The sequence below is a fragment of the Papio anubis genome, chromosome 7, assembly GCF_008728515.1.
Source record: "Papio anubis isolate 15944 chromosome 7, Panubis1.0, whole genome shotgun sequence".
Lineage (NCBI taxonomy): Eukaryota > Metazoa > Chordata > Mammalia > Primates > Cercopithecidae > Papio > Papio anubis.
The window spans coordinates 92525573-92544741 of record NC_044982.1 but is presented as its reverse complement, the minus strand read 5'-3'; the positions used below and the strand labels follow the sequence as shown (position 1 = coordinate 92544741).

Here is a 19169-nt window from a genome sequence, read left to right as displayed (position 1 = left end):
ATCCTTAAACATGAATAGAAAAGATGACCTTGGCTAGGTGCAGTGGCTCATACCTGTAATCCCAGCACTTTGGGAGGCTGAAGTGGGAGGATCACTTGAATCCAGGAGTTGGAGACCAGCCTGGGTAACATAGTGAAACCCCATCTCCACAAAAAATAAAAAATATTAGCCAGGCGCAGTAGTGCATGCCTCTATTCCCAGTTACTCAGGAAACTGAGGCAGGAGGATCACTCAAGCCCAGGAGTTTGAGGCTGCAGTGAGCCTGAGCCTGAGTGATTATGCCACTGCACTCCAGCCTGAGTGACAGAGTGAGACCCTGTCTCAAAATACAATACAATACAATACAATGCAATACAATACAATACAATACAATGCAATAATTAAGCAGTGTTGCATGATGCAAGGTTAGACAAGTAGACTAATGCAACAAATAGAGTTCTGAAATAGATCCACACATACAAGGTCAGTTAATTTTCTTTTTCTTTTTTTTTTTTGGGATGGAGTCTCCCTGTGTCACCCAGGCTGGAGTGCAGTGGTGCCATCTTGGCTAACTGCAACTTCCGCCTCTCGGGTTCAAGCAATTCTCTTGCCTCCTCCTCCAGAGTAGCTGGGACTATAAGCACCCACCACCAAGCCCAGGTAATTATTGTATTTTTAGCAGAGACGGGGTTTCACCATGTTGACCAGGATAGTTTCAATCTCCTGACCTCGTGATCCACCCAGCTTGGCCTCCCAAAGTGCTGGGATTAGAGGCATGAGCCACCGAGCCCAGCCTGGTCAGTTAATTTTCAACAACCACACAAGGTGATTCAGTGAATTTTGTGTGTGTGTGCCATATATGGTCTGGAGCAATTGGCTATCCAAGTAAAAACTGTGGCATCTATATTTCACATGAAGAAACAATAATTTCAAATGACTGCAGATCTAAAATAAAAGCAAAAATTGCACATTTCTAGAAGTAAAAAAGGGACTATATCTTTAAGAACATAGGGTAGGTAAAGTTCTTTCAGGCAGAACATAAATACAGTTTTAAAAAATAAAAATTAAATATAAAAATATAAATAATACCTTATTAAAGCAGAAAGTCCTCAGCATCAAAAAACATTGTTAGGTAAATGAATAGGGTTAGTTTTTCTCCATTTTTAAGAACTAGAGGAGGAGGTGGGAGGATCACTTGAGCCTCGGAGGTTGAGGCTGCAGTGAGCTGTGATTGTGTCCCGTCTGGGTGACACAGAGAGACCCTGTCAAAAACAAACAAACAAAAAATAGTAGAAGAAGAATGACCTCACTGTGATTTCCAGGCCATATGCTCTAATGCCATGATGAGGGAAATTTTCTCTCTCTTATTCAGACAAATGTGAAACATTGACATTTACTACTACTATTACTACTAGTAACAATATCATGCGTGTACTCAGAACCTTAAACTTCTCAAAGCATTTTTAAATATATTTTCTTCCTTGCTGCCCCATAATTTATCTGAGATAAGCAGGTTCGGTGTCACTGACTTAATTTTATAGATACCCAGGGCAAGGACACAATGTGCTCAAGCTCACAAAACCAGCCAATAGTGACAGTAGGATTAGAATCCAAAACTTTGCAAAGCCATGAAAAACAATGAAATCATGTCCTTTTCAGCAACGTGAATGCAGCTGGAGGCAATTATCCTAAGTGAATTAATGCCAGAATAGAAAACCAAACACTGAATATTCTCACTCATAAGTGGGAGCTAAATATTGGGTGCTCATGGACACAAAGATGGCAACATTAGACTCTGGGGACTACTATAAAGAGGGGAGAGAGAAGGGGACAAGGATTGAAAAACTAACTGTTGGGTACTATGCTCAGTATCTAGGTAATGGGATCATATCATACCCCGAACCTCAGCATCATGCAATATACCCATGTAACAGACCTGCACATGTACCCCCTGAGTCTAAAATAAGTTGATATTAGAAGAAAATAAATCCAGAACTTTGATCTTCAAGACCAATGCTAGAGCACAAGCCAGTCATTTTCTTCCCTTTTCCTGGGATTGTAGATTTCTTCTTGATGTGAATGAAAATAGTTGGATGATGTTTTCCAAGCACCAAGAGCTCTTTAGTAACAGGGTAACAAGAACAATTTGGCTCTTAATCTAGAATGCTTTTTCTAGATTCTTCTCCTTTTTAAAAATCTTAAAGCCTTTACTTTGAGATACTCTTTCATCCATCCCCTCACTCATGTACCAGTGAAAAAATGCATACTTGGCATATGTGAGGTCAAACTTGTGGTCCAGGTGAGCCCAGTCCTCAGCAACGGCAATGGTGTTGCTCAACTTACACACACAGCTCTCTGTACCTTGGCCAGGTCTTCACCGGGTACCACAGTGGGAGGCTGATAATTGATGCCAACCTTGAAGCCAGTGGGACACCAATCCACAAAGTGAATGCTGTGGTTGGTCTTGATGGTGACAATGCCAGTATTGACATATTTGGGAACCATGTCATCATGGTACAACAGGCAGCAAGCCATGTATTTACCATGGCAAGACTCACATTTTACCATCAGATTGACTGGCTCAAAGCAAGCACTGGTGATCTTTGCTGTAGTAAGCTGTTCATGGTAGGTTTTCTCAGTAGAGACATTAGGGGCCTATGTGAGCAGAGGGAAGTGAATGTGGGGATAGGGTACCAGGTTGGTCTGAGGTTCCGTCAGATCAATATTCAGGGCTCCATCAAATCTGAAGGAAGCAGTGATGGAAGGCACAATCTGGCTAATAAAGCAGTTAAGGTTAACGTAGGTTGGGTGCTCAATATTGAGATTTCTATGGTAGATGTCATAGATGGCCTCATTGTCTGCCATGAAGCACAATCAGAGTGCTCTAGGGTGGTGTGAGTGGTGAGGATGAAGTTGTAGGGCTCAGCTACAGCTGTGGAAACCTGGGGTGCGGTGGGGTTGGGTAAATGGAGAGCTCCAGCTTGGATTTCTTGCCATAATCAATGGAAAGAAGTTGTTATATTGCGTGTGCTCTGTGTATAAAATACTCAACATAATGAGATGATCAGGAACAGAGAAGGTAGTGAAACAAGGAGTGAATCCAGATCTACATATTTTCTTTATATTTCTACTCCCCAGTCCTTAGAAACTATCCGGGTGCTGACAGACTATAAATGTAACAACTGTAAATTTTGCACAACTGATAAATTATTTTAGATTAGTGAGATTGCCTTCAGTTGCAAGTAATAGAACCTCACTAGAGACTGGCCTAATTTAATAAAGAATGTATTAGCTTATATAATAGAAAAGATCAGAGAAGAGCTAAGTATGCAAATACAATAGGACACTATTTTTTATCTCTTGGCTCTGCTTTTCTTTGTGTTGGCTTCATTCTCTAGTAGATTCTCTTCAAATGTCAGCACAGATGGCTACTAGCATTTCAAAAGTTATATCTTACTAGTTTAGCCTCTTTCTCAATAGTTGCATTAAACATTTCAGAGTTAATATCCATAGGTCTTGATTGGGTAACATATCCAGCCTTGAAAAAAATCACCATCATTCTGATTGGCTGGGCTTAGGTCACCTGCCAACTGCTGGAAACAATGGGTGGAGTTAGCAGCACTTAAACCTTAAGGACCAAAAAAAGGAGAAAGGGAATGGTATCCTAAAGGAAAAATCAAAGAACTGGACAGAGAAAAATTACACATACCTATTCTAGTACTCAGCTACATGCTTTAGTACTCAACAAATACAAGAGGGAACATAAATTATTATAGTCAAGGGTGACCTGACTTTGCTTAACTGAAAGCAAAGAGGGTTATGATGCTAAGGACAGGTGGAAAAATCTGATAGATTAAACGTTTTCAAGTTACCTTCTCTTTAACACTACATTTCCCCAGAGCTTTGCACATGTAGTAGGATTAGACAACATCTTTTGCTTTTGCATTTTTTACAGAAAAATATATTGGTGGAGAGAAGTTATGTAGGCTATAAAACAAAATTTTTAAACCTTGTAAGTGATCAGTATTCTCCAAATAGATAATCATTGTATATTTACTAATATATGAATGTAAAGATGCTGGTCTGTTCTTTAGATAAGATTACTTTTTAACTCCCGGGAAATCCCTGTGATTCACCTTTGCTTAATCTGCAAACAGTGTTGATTCCAAGCACAACTATGTTTAGAATGGGAACCTTGTCTTTGTGTCTTATTTTTCTACAGGTGGCAATTACTGTCTCCTCAAGCCTGGAGTGTATGGTTATGGGACAGCCACTTCCTCCCTCAAATCACATCCATTAATCTGTGTGGGCAAAGTCCATCACTATCATCTCTTGACCATATTTGGCTTAGGTGGAACAGATTTTCAACTGTCACAAGTAAAATACTCCCTACAAACCAGCTAAATTAATACAAACCCAACAGACCGTGCTTTTTGTTGTTGTTGTTATTTGTGAGACAGGATCTCACTTCTGTCACCCAGGTTGGAGTGCAATGGCGCGATCATGGCTCACTGCAATTTCGACTTCCATTGCTCCTCCTACCTCAGTTTCCCAAGTAGCTGGGACTACAGGCATGTGCCACCATGCCCAGGGATTTTTTATACTTTTAGTAGAGGCAGAGTTTTGCCATGTTGTTCAGTCTGGTCTCAAAGTCCTGGACTCAAGTGGTCTGTTCTTCTCAGCCTCCCCAAGTGCTGGGATTACAGGTATGAGCCACTGTGCCTGGCCCAGACTATGCTTTTAAATAAAATTTATCAACTGATATTTGTATAACACATTCCTGTTTTCTAACTTCTGGCATGTAAACCATCTCACTTGATTATCATGGAAGCTTTGGAAGGCAGGTAGGGCAGATCATATTATTATTCTCATATCATAGGTGATGAAATAGAGATCCAGAGAGATGAGGTGAACTACTCAAGCTGATATGAGCAATAGTTAATGTAAGTCTTCAGATTCTAGACCTCAGGTTTTTCTCAAGGTGCCTGAGTTTGGGTGAGGGTGGCAGTGTTGGCTAGAAGTGATTGGGAAAAACTCTGGAATCCAAAGACTAAGAGTTTGAAGCCTGGTTCTGCTGATTGCTTGTTGTGTGACCTCAGGCAGATTTCTTAATCACGTAGCCTCAGATTACTCGTCTATATTGTTAAATCATTCTTTGCCTCATAGGATTTTTGTGATGATTAAACGAAGTAACACATGAATGGCACTTGGCAGGGCCTCGTATATCTCTCCTGCTTGAATGTATCAGTTATGTCATTTTTGTTGTATATGTCCAAATCCAGATTCAATCTGCATTCACAAAGAGAAATGAAGAACTGAATCATTCATCTGTACTGTGCCAAGCTTCTGCCTCTATTAACCACATTTTTCAAGCATGGGTAGGGGGCAAGGGTGAATTGCCCAGTTGTTTACCTTGCTAAACTTGCCTTCTAATAGCTTTTCTCCCCATTCTGATTGTCCATCACAAAGCCAAGTATATGTTATATATGTTCCAAAGATTGTAAGAGTAAGAGTAATTGGTATATTCTAAGAAATAAATCTAAACTCTACAATTTGATTAAATAATTAAGTATATAGCCATGTTAAAAACAGTGAAACAAAAGTAACCATCTGAGTCTTTCTTTCTAGACTAAATAAGCCCCAATGAAAGCATTTCTCCTATTTTACTTTGTTTTGAACTTTCCTCAGTTTTAGTGCATTACAGATTTTTCCCAGTGTTAGTTTTATTAGAGATGAACCAATTATTTCCATATACCTCCAACACTGGTTCTTCTGTAAGGTTGGCCTTGAATATAGTAATGGTCAAAACATCAGTTTCATTCGGTAGATCCTGGTGGTTTTGTAGAGTAAAGGCAAATGAAAATAGCATGTTCTGGGAAGGTGCAGTCTTTCCTGTTGACTGTGGTTGATTCTTTCATTCATTCAGGACCATTGAACAGCCTGTCAGAAATGAATAAGAACAAGTGTGGAAGAACAGGACCAAATCCCTGCCAAGCGAACTTGCATTCTCATGGTGGATACAGAAAAGTAAACAGGCAATGAAGGATGGTGATGGAAGTATAGGGAGAATGTGAGCACATGCATGAGGAGCACCAAACTCAGACTGTGGGAACTCTTCTCAGAGACGGTGACATCTAAGCAGAGGGCTGACCAATGACTGTGGATTAGCAAGTCAGTGTTTGCTGAGAGGAGGGAAGAGGCAACTATTTCAGGCCCAAAGAGAGGATGCAAGGGCTGTGAGGATGGAATAAACTTCGCTGGTTTATGGCGTGCAGAATTCTAGGAGAAACCTGACAGGAGAGGGGCATAAGGAATTAGGGCCAAAATAGGTTGCTGGTTGTGTGATTGATTTTATGGCTGCTGGTGGCAGCAAATTCCTCAGCTTTTTGGTTTCTCTTTCAGGAGTTCATGGATTAGAATGCCAAAGACACAATATTGGTTTTGATGCATTTGCGGTAGCACAAAGTGAAGTCCTGGCGACTTTATCCTATTTTAATAAAAGAAAAAAAAAGTTAAAGAGATGGGGACGATAATAGCTAAAAAACAACAACAAAAATCTGAATTCAAACTGTGATGACTTTATCAAAGGACTTTCCTACTGACATTCAACATAACCTCAAAATTAACATCACCTTGCTGATATTTGTAGTTTACTCACAACTTTTCAACTACACTCTACTCTCTTTTGGGGAAAAGAAAGTTATGCATGCTAGCTGTTTTCAAGTTTAGCAGATGCACTTTGAAAATACTTGCTGGAGTGTGAGATTAAAAACAAAAACACTGTGTAATATTTCTATTACCAGGAACAAAATTGCTTCTATGAAAAAATATTTGAGGAACATCTTTAATTTGTTGCTGGAATTGATTTGTGTGTGTGTGTGTATGTGTTGCTTAATTCTTTGTTCTGGTCAAAATCTGTCAAGTTGGATCAGGCCATTTGATCCTATCCTATTTCCAGTCTTCTTCTAGGACCTGTGAGCATGGGCAAACACTTTTTAATTATCCTGATCAAGTGTGGGGGACATCCTTTTGCTGACCCCACTTGTAATCAACTGTGATATCCTAGAAGCAGGCGAATTGATTGCTTCTGTCCTCCCCAACTAGCCAGAAGAGTAGGTCATACATTATCCTGGCCCTTTGAAAAAATCCAACTCAGTGATTGATTTTATGGCTGCCGGTGGCAGCAAATTCCTCAGCATGAATTCTACCAAGTGAAGAAGTATTTCCTATAACTTGCTTTAAATTTCCTTAGCATTAACTTCTCTGAGTGGCCCAGTCTCTTATGGGACAATGTAATAAGGATCTATCAGTTTTACTGCCTAGTACATACCTTTAATGCCTAAGTAAATCTCTCTTATTTTTCAGTCCAGGCTTAGTAATTCTGACTTTTGAAATCTCCTGTCATGATCAAATCTACACTGCACTTTATTTCTTGCTCTGCCCTGGAATTCAGCCATTCCTGCACTACATTTCTTAAGGTGAAGAAGTGAAAGATGAAGACACCAATCCAAGTGAACATGTATTATTCTCTTCTATAATGCTATTGTATTATATTTCCTCTTTTTTTCATTCTCTTGATTTCTCTGCACAAAAGAGGGAAATTCATCCAAAGCAACGGAAAGTTTCCTTGAAAGATTTTTTTTTAATTATTATTATACTTTAAGTTCTAGGGTACATGTGCATAACGTGCAGGTTTGTTACATATGTATACTTGTGCCATGTTGCTGTGCTGCACCAATCAACTCGTCAGCACCCATCAACTCGTCATTTACATCAGGTATAACTCCCAATGCAATCCCTCCCCCCTCCCCCCTCCCCCCTCCCCATGATGAAAGATTTTTATCTAGTCACACTTACATACAGTGTAATGTCTCCCTCTTACAGCATTGTACAGTTTGGGATTTGTTTTTAATCCCGTGGAAAATGTCCTAACAGGGCTTTGGTGTATCTTTGTTCCAATTTCTACATTCCTTGGGGAGGGGGAGAAGTTTCTTTTTATTAAATGAAATACACGTCTACTTTATTAAATAAATAGGCACCTCAACCATTAGTTGCTAATGAAACAAAAATATAAATAAAACATCTAACTATCCAAGTACTATGTTTTCTTTACATTTGCCCCAAAATGTGCCTCATCTCCCTGCACCTCCAAATAATATTTCTAGTGTTTTTCATTTTATTAGTTTTGCAATGTCACTGTCCAGATAGAATTATTTGATGGCTTAAGACAACTTTTGTAAGATTTTCAAGCCCTAAATTAAAAAATCATATTTCAATAAAACAGATCTTGTCATTTATTTATTGGGATGTGTGTGAGAGGGACCTGCTGCTTCACACTCGTCCAGTACATTGGCTTTGAAATACACTTGAATTTGTGGAGGCAGGGTGTAGAATGACAAAAACAAACAAATCCCCACAATACAGACCAAACTGGGGTACTCACAGACAGATTGATTTTAATTTTATTTTAATTTTGGAGTTTCTGTGAGAAGAATGAGGAGAGAGAAAAATGGGGAAGGGGGAGATAGCATATTTAGGGTATGACAAATTGGGAATGGCTCTGCAGTGATCTTTTTCTTTTCTTTCTTTCTTTTTTTTTTTTTTTTTTTGTTTTTTTTGAGACACAGTCTCACTCTGTCACCCAAGCTGGAGGGCAGTGGCATGATCCTGGATCACTGCAACCTCTGCCTCCCAGGTTCAAGCAATTTTCTTGCCTCAGCCTCCCAAGTAACTGGGACTACAGGTGCATGCCACTATGCCCGGCTATTTTTTTTTTCTTTTGTATTTTTAGTAAAGATAGGGTTTGACCATGATGGCTGGGCTGATCTCGAACTCCTGATCTCAGTTAATCCACCTGCCTCGGCCTCCCAAAGTGCTGGGATTACAGGCTTGAGCCACCACTGCACCCCACTCTGATCTCTTTTTCTGCCCTTCCTCTCTACCTTCTTCCTTCCCTTCCTTCTTCTTTTCCTGCCTTCCTCCTTCTCTCCCTCTTTTCCTTCTTTTTCTCACTTTCATCAAAGGTTATTGTGCTAGGCACACTGAAAAGATAGACATGATCCCTGAACTTGCGAGCAAAACCAGGCAGCCAAAAGCATTTGTATTAGGAGTCATCCAGGAGGAGCCATAGATGCATGGACAAGGAGCACGTGTGGCTGTGAGGGTTTCCTGTGGGAAATGATGCTAAAGCTAATGTGTGAAAGATGTGTGGAAGTGGCCAGGGGGAGGAAGTAAGGGAAGAATAAAAAATCATCCCCAAACCAGAAGGTGCTCATCACAGAGGAGCTGAAGGAATTCCAGCAAGGCTGATGGACAGGGCTCCAGGTGGAGAGTTCTCCAGCAAGTCTATCCAGGCTTGGAGTGCTGGCCATTACTCTGAAAACAAAACTAATGCCAGAACTAGTTGGGGGAGATAGGGTGTTCTTTTTCCTACATCTAGCGAAGATTAGGTAGAGTTGGAATCATTATAATAAAATTATCCGACATAGCTACAGAACTCTAAAGAGGGGAACGTTAGAAATTCAAGAATATACTAAATGTCTGCATCCCTGTCCCCTCTCCCTAAATGAGGACATGAACATGTGACATGGGCATTCCAGTGGGGTGAGTTGAGTGCACTGGAGGCTACGAGGGTTGTGAATTGGCAAAGAGGCTCACCAGGTGCAGAGAGATTTGTCTTTAAGGGCTCTCCTCTCAGCATTAGGGACATACAATTTAGGGATACCATATAAAACACTTTTTCAGGTACTTGATACTTTAAATTTTAATTTTAACTAAAATAACTGTTTTTAGAGACAGAGTCTTACTCTGTCACCCAGGCTGGAGTGCAGTGACACAATCATAGCTCACTGTAGCCTTAAACTCCTGGGCTCAAGTAGTCCTCCTGTGTTACCCTCCCAAGTAGACTGGACTACAGGCATGTACCACCACACCCAGCTAATTTTTATTTTTTTGTGCAGGTAGGGGTTGCCCAGGCTGGCCTCGTACTCCCTTTCTCAAGCTGTCCTCCTGTTTGGTCTCCCAAAGTGCTGGGATTGCAGGCGTGATCCACTGCGCCTGGCCTGAATACTTTTAAACTTTCTCTCCATCTCTCTCTCGCTTTCTCACTTGGTAGCCGAAGCCATAAAAGTCATAAAAATTAAGCAATTTGAGATTTCCCACCCAGGGGAAGGGTCACTATGTTGACAATGAGAGGAAATTAAAGGTTGGGGTCATGTTCTCTTTGCCCATCCTTCTATTAGTGCAGAAAGATAATTGCATGGCTCTGATTGCATGGAGAGATAAAAGCCCAATACCCCTCCACTCTTCGTTCACAACGTCTCCAGGACTGACAGATCAAGGGACATTTGGCTTCAAATGGGGAAGAAAATTTGCTGGAAAAGGCCTCCTCAGAGCTGGGCATAGCTCTGTCTGATGGAGGCCTGACTTGCTTCTAAAAAGAGTGCGGCCTGGGTCCATCCCCTTTTCCCAAATCATTTTAAATCTTGCTGAGTCATTTCAATTTCAAGTCTAATTAACTATCTGCTTATCTCTCTTGGTTGAGCCTTCAATGTCTTTTTCTGTTTGGGCTAACAAAAACAAATGAAGGACTATCAAACATACAGATTCTCTTTTGCAAAGGTAGGGATATATTCTGGGGCTTGGTTGAGGGAGTCAGTGTAGGCTCCTCAGTCATCATCCGGTTTCGGACTTTAGCACTTTTTTTTTTTTTGGTAGAATTTCACTCCTGTTGCCCAGGCTGGAATGCAATGGTGCAATCTCAGCTCACTGCAACCTCCACCTTCCAGGTTCAAGTGATTCTCCTGCCTCAGACTCCCAAGTAGCTGGAATTACAGGCATGTGCCACCATGCCTGGCTAATTTTTTGTATTTAGTAGAGATGAGATTTCACCACGTTGGTCAGGCTGATCTCAGGGTCAGGATGATATGTGTTAATTCAGATTCAAAGAGGCCCATCATTTATTTTGAAGTGAACTTTACATAACAGCAACTTGAACTGGACAGCAATGCTTGTGGAATCACCCTGGACAGATAATGCGCTTATCAGGCCTGGACAACACTATATTCCTCTGGATCCCTACATATTCCCCAGAACCCCTTTTGGAGTCTTTTGCAGAGAAAGTCCTCAAAACTGAATTAAGTGGCTGATCCAGCACAGCTGAGGGCATCTAAGGATGCCCGAATATCCAGCCCCAGTGTCCATGTCTGAACCTTGCCTCTAATCCCTTTCTTATTTCCAGTTTCAGATAGAAAAAATTCCATAATGGGGGTAGTCAATTCAGAATAGCTATGATGACAACAATAATGTAATAATGACCTAGACCAAGCACTCACTATGCATCAGACTGTGCTAAGCATTATTATTATATGTAATCCTTACAGAATCTGGAGGCAATATGTTCCTATTTCACATTTCTTATTTCTATTTCAAAACTAGGGAAATTGAGCCTTAGGGAAGAACTGTTCAGTCACAGGGTTAGTGAAAGATGAATCCCAGACCCCACGTCAAGTTAGTCTGATTCTGGAGACTGTGTCGTTAGTCATTACCCAGACTCACAAGCCTGGACCTTAAGGCACAGAAGGTTCTAGAAATGAAGAAGTTTTTCTGGGCTGTATTACACTTGAAGCAAATTTAGCGTGAGAGTCCTGTCGTTGGGATTGATTATTTTCTTGTTTCCTTTGTTCTTCCTTTCCTTTGTCTCACAACTCTTTATTGAATTGTACCAGGAATTATGACGGACACCTGAGTGGGGTAAGGAGGCTAAACAAGAAAGATTCTGCTCATTCAGATCCCCTGCCCTCTTTCCATCCTTCTTCCCACGGGACTAATGAGCTGAACAATCCTAAAACATGACTATAGTCATGTCTTTGGAGGACTCCTGCAGACCCCTGTCTCCTACAGTTCAACTTTTCAAGCCTACGTTGTAATTCCTAGGCAGAATTCTGAGCTCTGCTGTCATCTTTTAGTTGTGCACTTATTCCAAATATTTTGATCCAAATATGCCCTTGGTGCCACGCTTTATTAATGCCGATATAACTCATATTAGTGAGTGTCTGTTTTGGAGCCACTTGCCCTGCATAAGTTATTGGGTTTCACTGTTTATCTTAGATGAAAAAAAAAAAACATTCCGTATGCTCTGACCTCCTGACACCTAAGCCCTGCCTGTGCAGTTAAAACAGGAAAACTAGTTATTTGATATCATGAAGGCAATTCAGCTGGTAGACAAACTCAAATGTTTCCATTTCCACTGGAGTGTCTGCAATGTAGGGAACCATAGATTATTAATCAGGGATGCTCAGGAGAAAAATTGTTTCCTTTGTTTACTTGTTAATTTTCAAAATGAACCCAGTACAAAGAAGATACAGTCATGGCGCATTTATTTTGCATTGTTAGCACCTATCGTTATGTCATTGCATAAGAACCACTCAAATAAATTGTTTTAAAATCACATGGATGGCTTTATGCCCTTTCTCCCACCTGCCTGCAGAGTTGCCTGAAAAAAGAAAAAACAGGAACATCAGCCAGGCCACTGGGATGAGGATGCTGTTCACCTTGTGGGGGTGCCAGGCTAGCCTGGGTGTCTGGGGTCAGGCTTTGGCAGACCACCAGAGACAGGGCAGCTCACAGTCCAGAACTGATCGTAGGGGATCCTGAGCCACCAAGTCAGTAATGGGAACCAGGGTTGAGAGTGGAGTGCGAAATTTATACCGTGGACCAAAACCTCCGAGGAGGAAGCAATTTCACTTAAGGACATTTTCTTCCTAGTTTTAATTTTCCTTTATTTTAACTGCTACACATTTGTTTCTCACCAGATTCCTCAGTGTGTCTAGTTGTTCTGTCATGGGTGTTCCCGAATGCACTGCCACATGAATTTATTTCTAGAGAACGTACTGGCTGTTTTGGGAGAAAAGATGCTGGTTTACGTCATGTGAAATAAAAATGCCTAACATTTACTGAGCACTTACTTGTACCAAGTGTTGCACTAAGATGTGCATGGAATATTTCAGGTAATTCTCAGAACCTACTGTCTGGGTGCTATTACCAAGCCTAATTACTGTTGAGAAAACGAAAGCATGAAAAAGGTAAGCAATTTGCCTGAGGTCGCAGACCAAGTAAATCGCAAACCTCCCCTGTAGCCTGATGGAGTTCATGCTCCTCACACTGACCCCCATGTTCCTCTAGATGGAGGCAGCGCTTGCCTTGGTGTCCATCTGGAGCTATTGGCAGGGGCTGCATCTCCATCTCCGCTAAGTACCTATTGTGCTAACATGCACTTGCAGACTACCGAAAGGGGCATTGGGGTGGAAAGCAAAACTAAACATACTCTTACGATATGATCTAGCAATCACACTTCTTGGTATTTACTCAAATGAGTTGAAAATTTATGTCCACAGAAAAACCTGCACATGAATGTGTATAGCAGCTTTATTCATAATTGCCAAATCTTGGAAGCAACCAAGGTGTCCTTTAATAGGTAAATGGATAAACAAACTGTGATACATCCAGACAACGGAATATTATTCATCAATAACAAGAGATGAGCTTGTGCACAGCTTAGGCATAATAATAATAGTAAAGCACATTGCTAAGTAAAATAAGCCTATATGAAAAGTCTACATACTGTATGATCCCAGCTCTGACAGCCTTGAAAAGGCAAAACTATAGGGACAGTAAAACAAACAAACAAACAAATAAAAACCCAGTTGTTTCCAGGGGTTTTAGGGAAAGGGAGGGTTGAATAGGCAGGCAGAACACAGAAGATTTTTTGCTCTCTCTCTCTCTCTCTTTTTTTTTTTTTTTTTTCATTTTTTTGAGATGGAATCTAGCTTTGTCACCTAGTGTGGAGTGCAGTGGTGCGATCTTGGCTGACTGCAACCTCCACCTCCTGGGTTCAAGCGGTTTTTCTGCCTCAGCCTCCCGAGTAGCTGGGACTACAGGTGCACACCACTACACTGGCTAATTTTTGTGTTTTTAGTAGAGCCAGGGTTTCACCATGTTGACCAGGCTGGTCTCGAACTCCTGACCTCAAGTGATCCTCCCACTTCAGCCTCCTGAAGCGCCAGGGATTACAGGTGTGAGCCACCACGTCCGGCCCACAGAAGATTTTTAAAGCAGTAGAACTGTTTTCTATGATATTGTTATGATGGATATATGTCACTATACCTTTGTCAAAATCCATAGAATGTACAACACCAAGAAGTGAACCCTAATGTAAACTATGAACCTTCCTTAATAATAATGTATCAATATTGGCTCATCAGTTGTAACAAATGAAGACTAATGGAAAATGTTAACAACAGGGGAAACTGATGAGGAAATATATATCTCTGTGCTTTCCATTCAATTTTTCTATAAACCTAAAACTCCTTACCAAAAAAAAAAAAAGCCTATTGACTTTTTAAAAGGGACATTGATGAACTTGAGTAAGAGGGGCTGGGAGATAGGACTGGAAGAATATTTTCACCCCTTTCTACTTTTTGCATGTTTCTATTATCTTTTCAAAAAGAAGCTAATTTTTAAAAAGCCATTTCAGTGTTTCTATTAATATTTGGTATTCAAAATAAATTAGGCTGGGAGAGGTGGCTCACAGCTGTGAGCTGAGGCAAGAGGATCGTTTGAGCCTATGAGTCCAAGACTGGCTAGCCTGGGCAACATAGTGAGACGCTGTCTCTACACAAAATTTTAAAAAATTAACTGGCTATGGTGGCACCCACCTGTAACCCCAGCTACTTTCGAGGCTGAAGCAGGAGGATCTGTTTGAGCCCAGAAGACTGAGGCTGCAGTGAGCAGTAATCTTGCCACTGCACTCCAGCCTGGGCAACAGAGCAACACACTGTCTCAAAATATAAAAATAAAAACAAAATAAATTAAAATGTAAAGCCAAGAAAAGAATCTCATCTTCATGATCCTGAGGATATGGCCTTGTGTTTGACCCATTTTTAATGATGAAATTATGATCTCTTGTTCTTGACACATTAGAAGCACCAGACCCAAGAATGATCTCCTTGGTGAGAAAGTGGTAGGGGAATCTACTTGATGAGGTTGAGGGTCCCTAGGCCTTCATGCTGCCTGCTCCTGCCCTTCCCAGATCCACACACTTTTTTTTTTGTTTCGTTTTAGACGGAATCTCACTCTGTCACCCAAGCTGGAGTACAGTGGCATGATCTTGGCTCACTGCAACTTCTGCTACCTGAGTTCAAGTGATTCTCCTGCCTTGGCCTCCCAAGTAGGTGGGATTACAGTTGTGCACTATGACGCCTGGCTAATTTTTTGTTGTATTTTTAGTAGAGACAGGGTCTCGCCATGTTGACCAGGCTGGTCTCGAACTCCTGACCTCAGGTGATCTGCTCACCTCGGCCTCCCAAAGTGCTGGGATTACAGGCGTGAGCCCCTACACCCAGCCAGCTCCACACACTTTGTTTCACTCCTCAGAGACTTTACAGAGAGCTAACTCTAGTGATCCACTTTGAGGCTGCTGAGGTGAGGTAGTGTATGAGAGAGAGAGGAAAAAAAAGGCAAAGAAAAAGAAAAGAACAAAGAAAGAGAGAGGAAGGAACAAAGGATGAAAGGAAGAGGAGGAGGGAGGGAGAGAGAATATAATTTTGATGACAAATCAGGAAGCCGGTGTGGTATCCCATTAAAGTCCTGGATTTGGCAAGTGATTCCTGAAAAAGAAAGAAAGGTACCTTCATATTTTCTAGCAAACAATGAGGCTGGAATTTCTCCTGATTCTTCTCTACTTCCAACCGTGGAGGGAGCACTAAACCAAAAAGAGGATTCGCTTGTATATGCCACCATTTCCTGCATCCCCTCCACCAGGCCTGGGAGACGCCATTAATCACACAACGCGTCCATCTGTGTGCCTGTCATTTGAGCTGCTCCCTACGGTCAGAAAAACAGACAACAGGCACATGCCAAACACTTGGCTGTGTGGGTCGTCAGTGATAACTGGTAGAGAAGTTACTTCTCTTTGCCTTCCTTTTAATCTTCACCAAATCCAATTTACTCTTAGAGAATGAGGCAACTATGTTTAGAGAAAATGGATCAAACCCAATTCCATTTGGCTTTCTTGCTGAACTGAAGACATTAGAGGTTTTAAACATCACTGAACAGTGTTGATGCAAGTGACACACACACACACACACAAAAAAATCTGATGCAATTGGGGCTTTCTGAACAACCCATTTTTCTATCTAATCAGTTGAGGAATCCTTGGTTTTAAATATAGAATAAGTCATGACAAGAATCTTATTTAGTTGTGTTACACACAAACAGTTTTGGATTGGAAACTTTCCGTTCTTCTTTTCTCCCCAGAGGAGGTTATATTCATGAACTCTGATCTACAAAGGGATTTCTAAAGCTATGGAATATTATTTTCAACATGAATTGTATTTGGGATATATAGAGCCCCCAAAGGCTTTGATACAATTTTGTTATTGGCTCAATGTAAAATTCTCAAAGAGCCAAAACTGATGGCTCTTTTCCAGGCAGAGAAAGCTTTCAGAGAAGTGCTGATTCTTCCTGCAGGGGCTGAAGGCTGTTGACTTGAGTGTGCCTTTGGGGTCCTTTAAGAAGAATCTTTAGATGGCACCAAAGTTTCTGTGCAAATGCAAATATAAAAAAGGTGTGATCCTATCTCTACAAGTAAATTAATCATATGAGAAAGTAAGCATTACACTTAAACTCTCTACATCCTCCTTCCGATTCTAAGACACGTTTTTGGATCAGCAAACCATGTACCTGGAGTTTTATTTCATGTAATTTATTTTTCAGGAACAGAAGTGGACTTGGGCTGTCCACCCCCACCACTCTTGCTGAGGTGTCTCACTACTACCCAGACGTGTGAATTCATGTGACAGCTGGTATGAGTTGTGGTCACAGAACAAAGGAGGCTAAGCGGGCATGATTCTCAACTTTGGCTTCATTCATGCCATTTTCTACCAGTTAAGCCTCTAGAGTCAAATTTGAAGAACTATCAAGTGGAACTCTTGAAGAATGGACTTTCTTTCCACAGTGAATACTTCATTGATTTTCACTGGTTCCCTGAATAAAGCAGCAAGAAACTCACCACTTCTTTATTGAAGGCTCTGCTTCAGCCACTATGTCAAATGCGTTACACTCTTTAACTAAACTTAAATATGGTCTATAACCCTTTGGGTGGTGTTGTTTCTGTTTCATGGATGAAGATGAAGATATCGACACTTTGAGGTTACAAAACCATCACCATCATCAACAGAAACAACGGTGTTTAACTCTGATTGAGAATTTACTCTGCTCCTAAAACATGGAAAGCATGTCACAAATCTTCACACAACTGGGTAAGCATGTCACAAATCTTCAAACAAGTTTGTAAAATAAGACTATTAACATTCCCATTTTACAGTTGAAGAAACTGAGGCCTAGAGAATTAAATGATGTGCCCAAGGTCACAGAATGCATCATACAGAGGTGGAGGAGGAGTTAGCTTCACTCCAAAGTCTTTGATCTTCATTGTTAAAATTTCTGGCCGTGTAGTAGAGTAGAAATGAACTGAAAATTAATGTCAGGTTTACATAAATTATTTTATTAAGAAAAGAGGCCAAATGTGGTGGTTCATGCCTATAATCCCAGCACTTTGGGAGGCTGAAGTGGGTGGATCACTTGAGGTTAAGAGTTCAAGACCAGCCTAGCCAACATGCTGAAACCTCGTTTCTACTGAAAATACAAAAATTACCCAGGTGTATTAGTGCGCACCTGTAATCCCAGTTACTCGGGAGGCTGAGGCAGGAGAACTGCTTGAACCCGGGAGGCGGAGGTTGCAGTGAGCCGAGATAGTGCCACTGCACTCCAGCCTCAGTGACGAGCAAAAACTCCAGCTCAAAAAAAAAAAATAAAAAAAATAAAAAAAAGAAGAGAAGAAAAATGTTAGGACAAAGGAGAAGAACTATAAAATCTTATGACTGGAAGCTTATAAATCATAAGTATTGAAAAATTAAACATTTCTAATAACTACAGATATCCATAAAATGTTGCCCAAAATTAAGGGCAACTTTCTTCAGTGTCAACAATACTGACAGCAGTAGTTTCATAGTCATGGAGATTTTTGTTATTATTGTTAACATTTCCAAAATGTAACACAACTTTAATACATGTGAAACTAGAGCTTAGACAATAAAAGATATCAGATCTTGGGGTATTACAATGACTTCTTTTTTAAAAGAGTGTTATCATATATTGCTTTAGAATAACACTCAGGAAGCCAAAACCATTAGCATGAATGATAACCTGAGATTGTAAGGATTATGTGTAAGTGTGAAAGAGAGATAACTACGTTTATATATCTAATGGTCACCCTTAGGTATTATGTGATAACATGCGGCCTTAACCACTGAGGACAAGAGGGCCATTTCCTTCTTTGGATTAGGCATTCCCAGGTGTGATTCTTACAGTTACCTCTTCTTCCTATTTAGTATTTAAGCACTTTTAGTTCATCTGAGGGAATGAAAATAAAGATACTTTCTTCAAGAAAGATGAATGAAAATATTGCTGATTTAACCAAGTGCAAAAAATCTCATTTAATTTTATTTGTTGAGATTGTTATGTGCATCCGAACGGAAACTAAGTGCCTTTCACAAACTTTTATTCGTGCACGTAGATCACAATGTGGATAAGCAAAAGTTGGGCTCCCAGAGAGGTGCAATTGCATATGGCGCCACTCAGAACCAAGGGGTTTCAGCCTCTTTATGTTTTATGGACCTGTATCAATCTTTCCATTTCCAACGTTTCCCCTTTTCCCTCCTCCCCACTGCCAGCACTCACACGTGTGCACAGTCATCACAGGAGGGAGGGAAGTTTATTCTCTATAAACAATTTGCTCCTTGGCCACTCTGAATCTGCCAACCAGGTTGCCAATTCTGATGTAGACACCTGTCCATTTGGAACAAGAATGAAAACAGCCACTCATTTTCTAGAAACCATCAAACACCCTGTCAGCGAACAACAGCTCTCCGTTCACTGCAATCTGGGCAAGACATGAATGGGTCACATGGATAGACAATTACTGATCCTCCAAGTCATTCAGCTTTCTTCAAATTGATGAAAGTTTCTGATCCCTTCCCTACAATGTAGTCTTAGAAAGGGTATCTTTTAATGACAGTGATAATAAGCTGCTAAAACGTTATTTCTTTTTGTTATGCAAGTGGGTTCTTAAA

At 40.7% G+C, this 19169-nt stretch overlaps 1 pseudogene; it reads right to left on the bottom strand.

Moving 5' to 3' along the window:
* Positions 1-2137: 2137 nt before the first annotated feature.
* Positions 2138-2983, bottom strand: LOC103886066 (annotated as a pseudogene).
* Positions 2984-19169: the final 16186 nt, after the last annotated feature.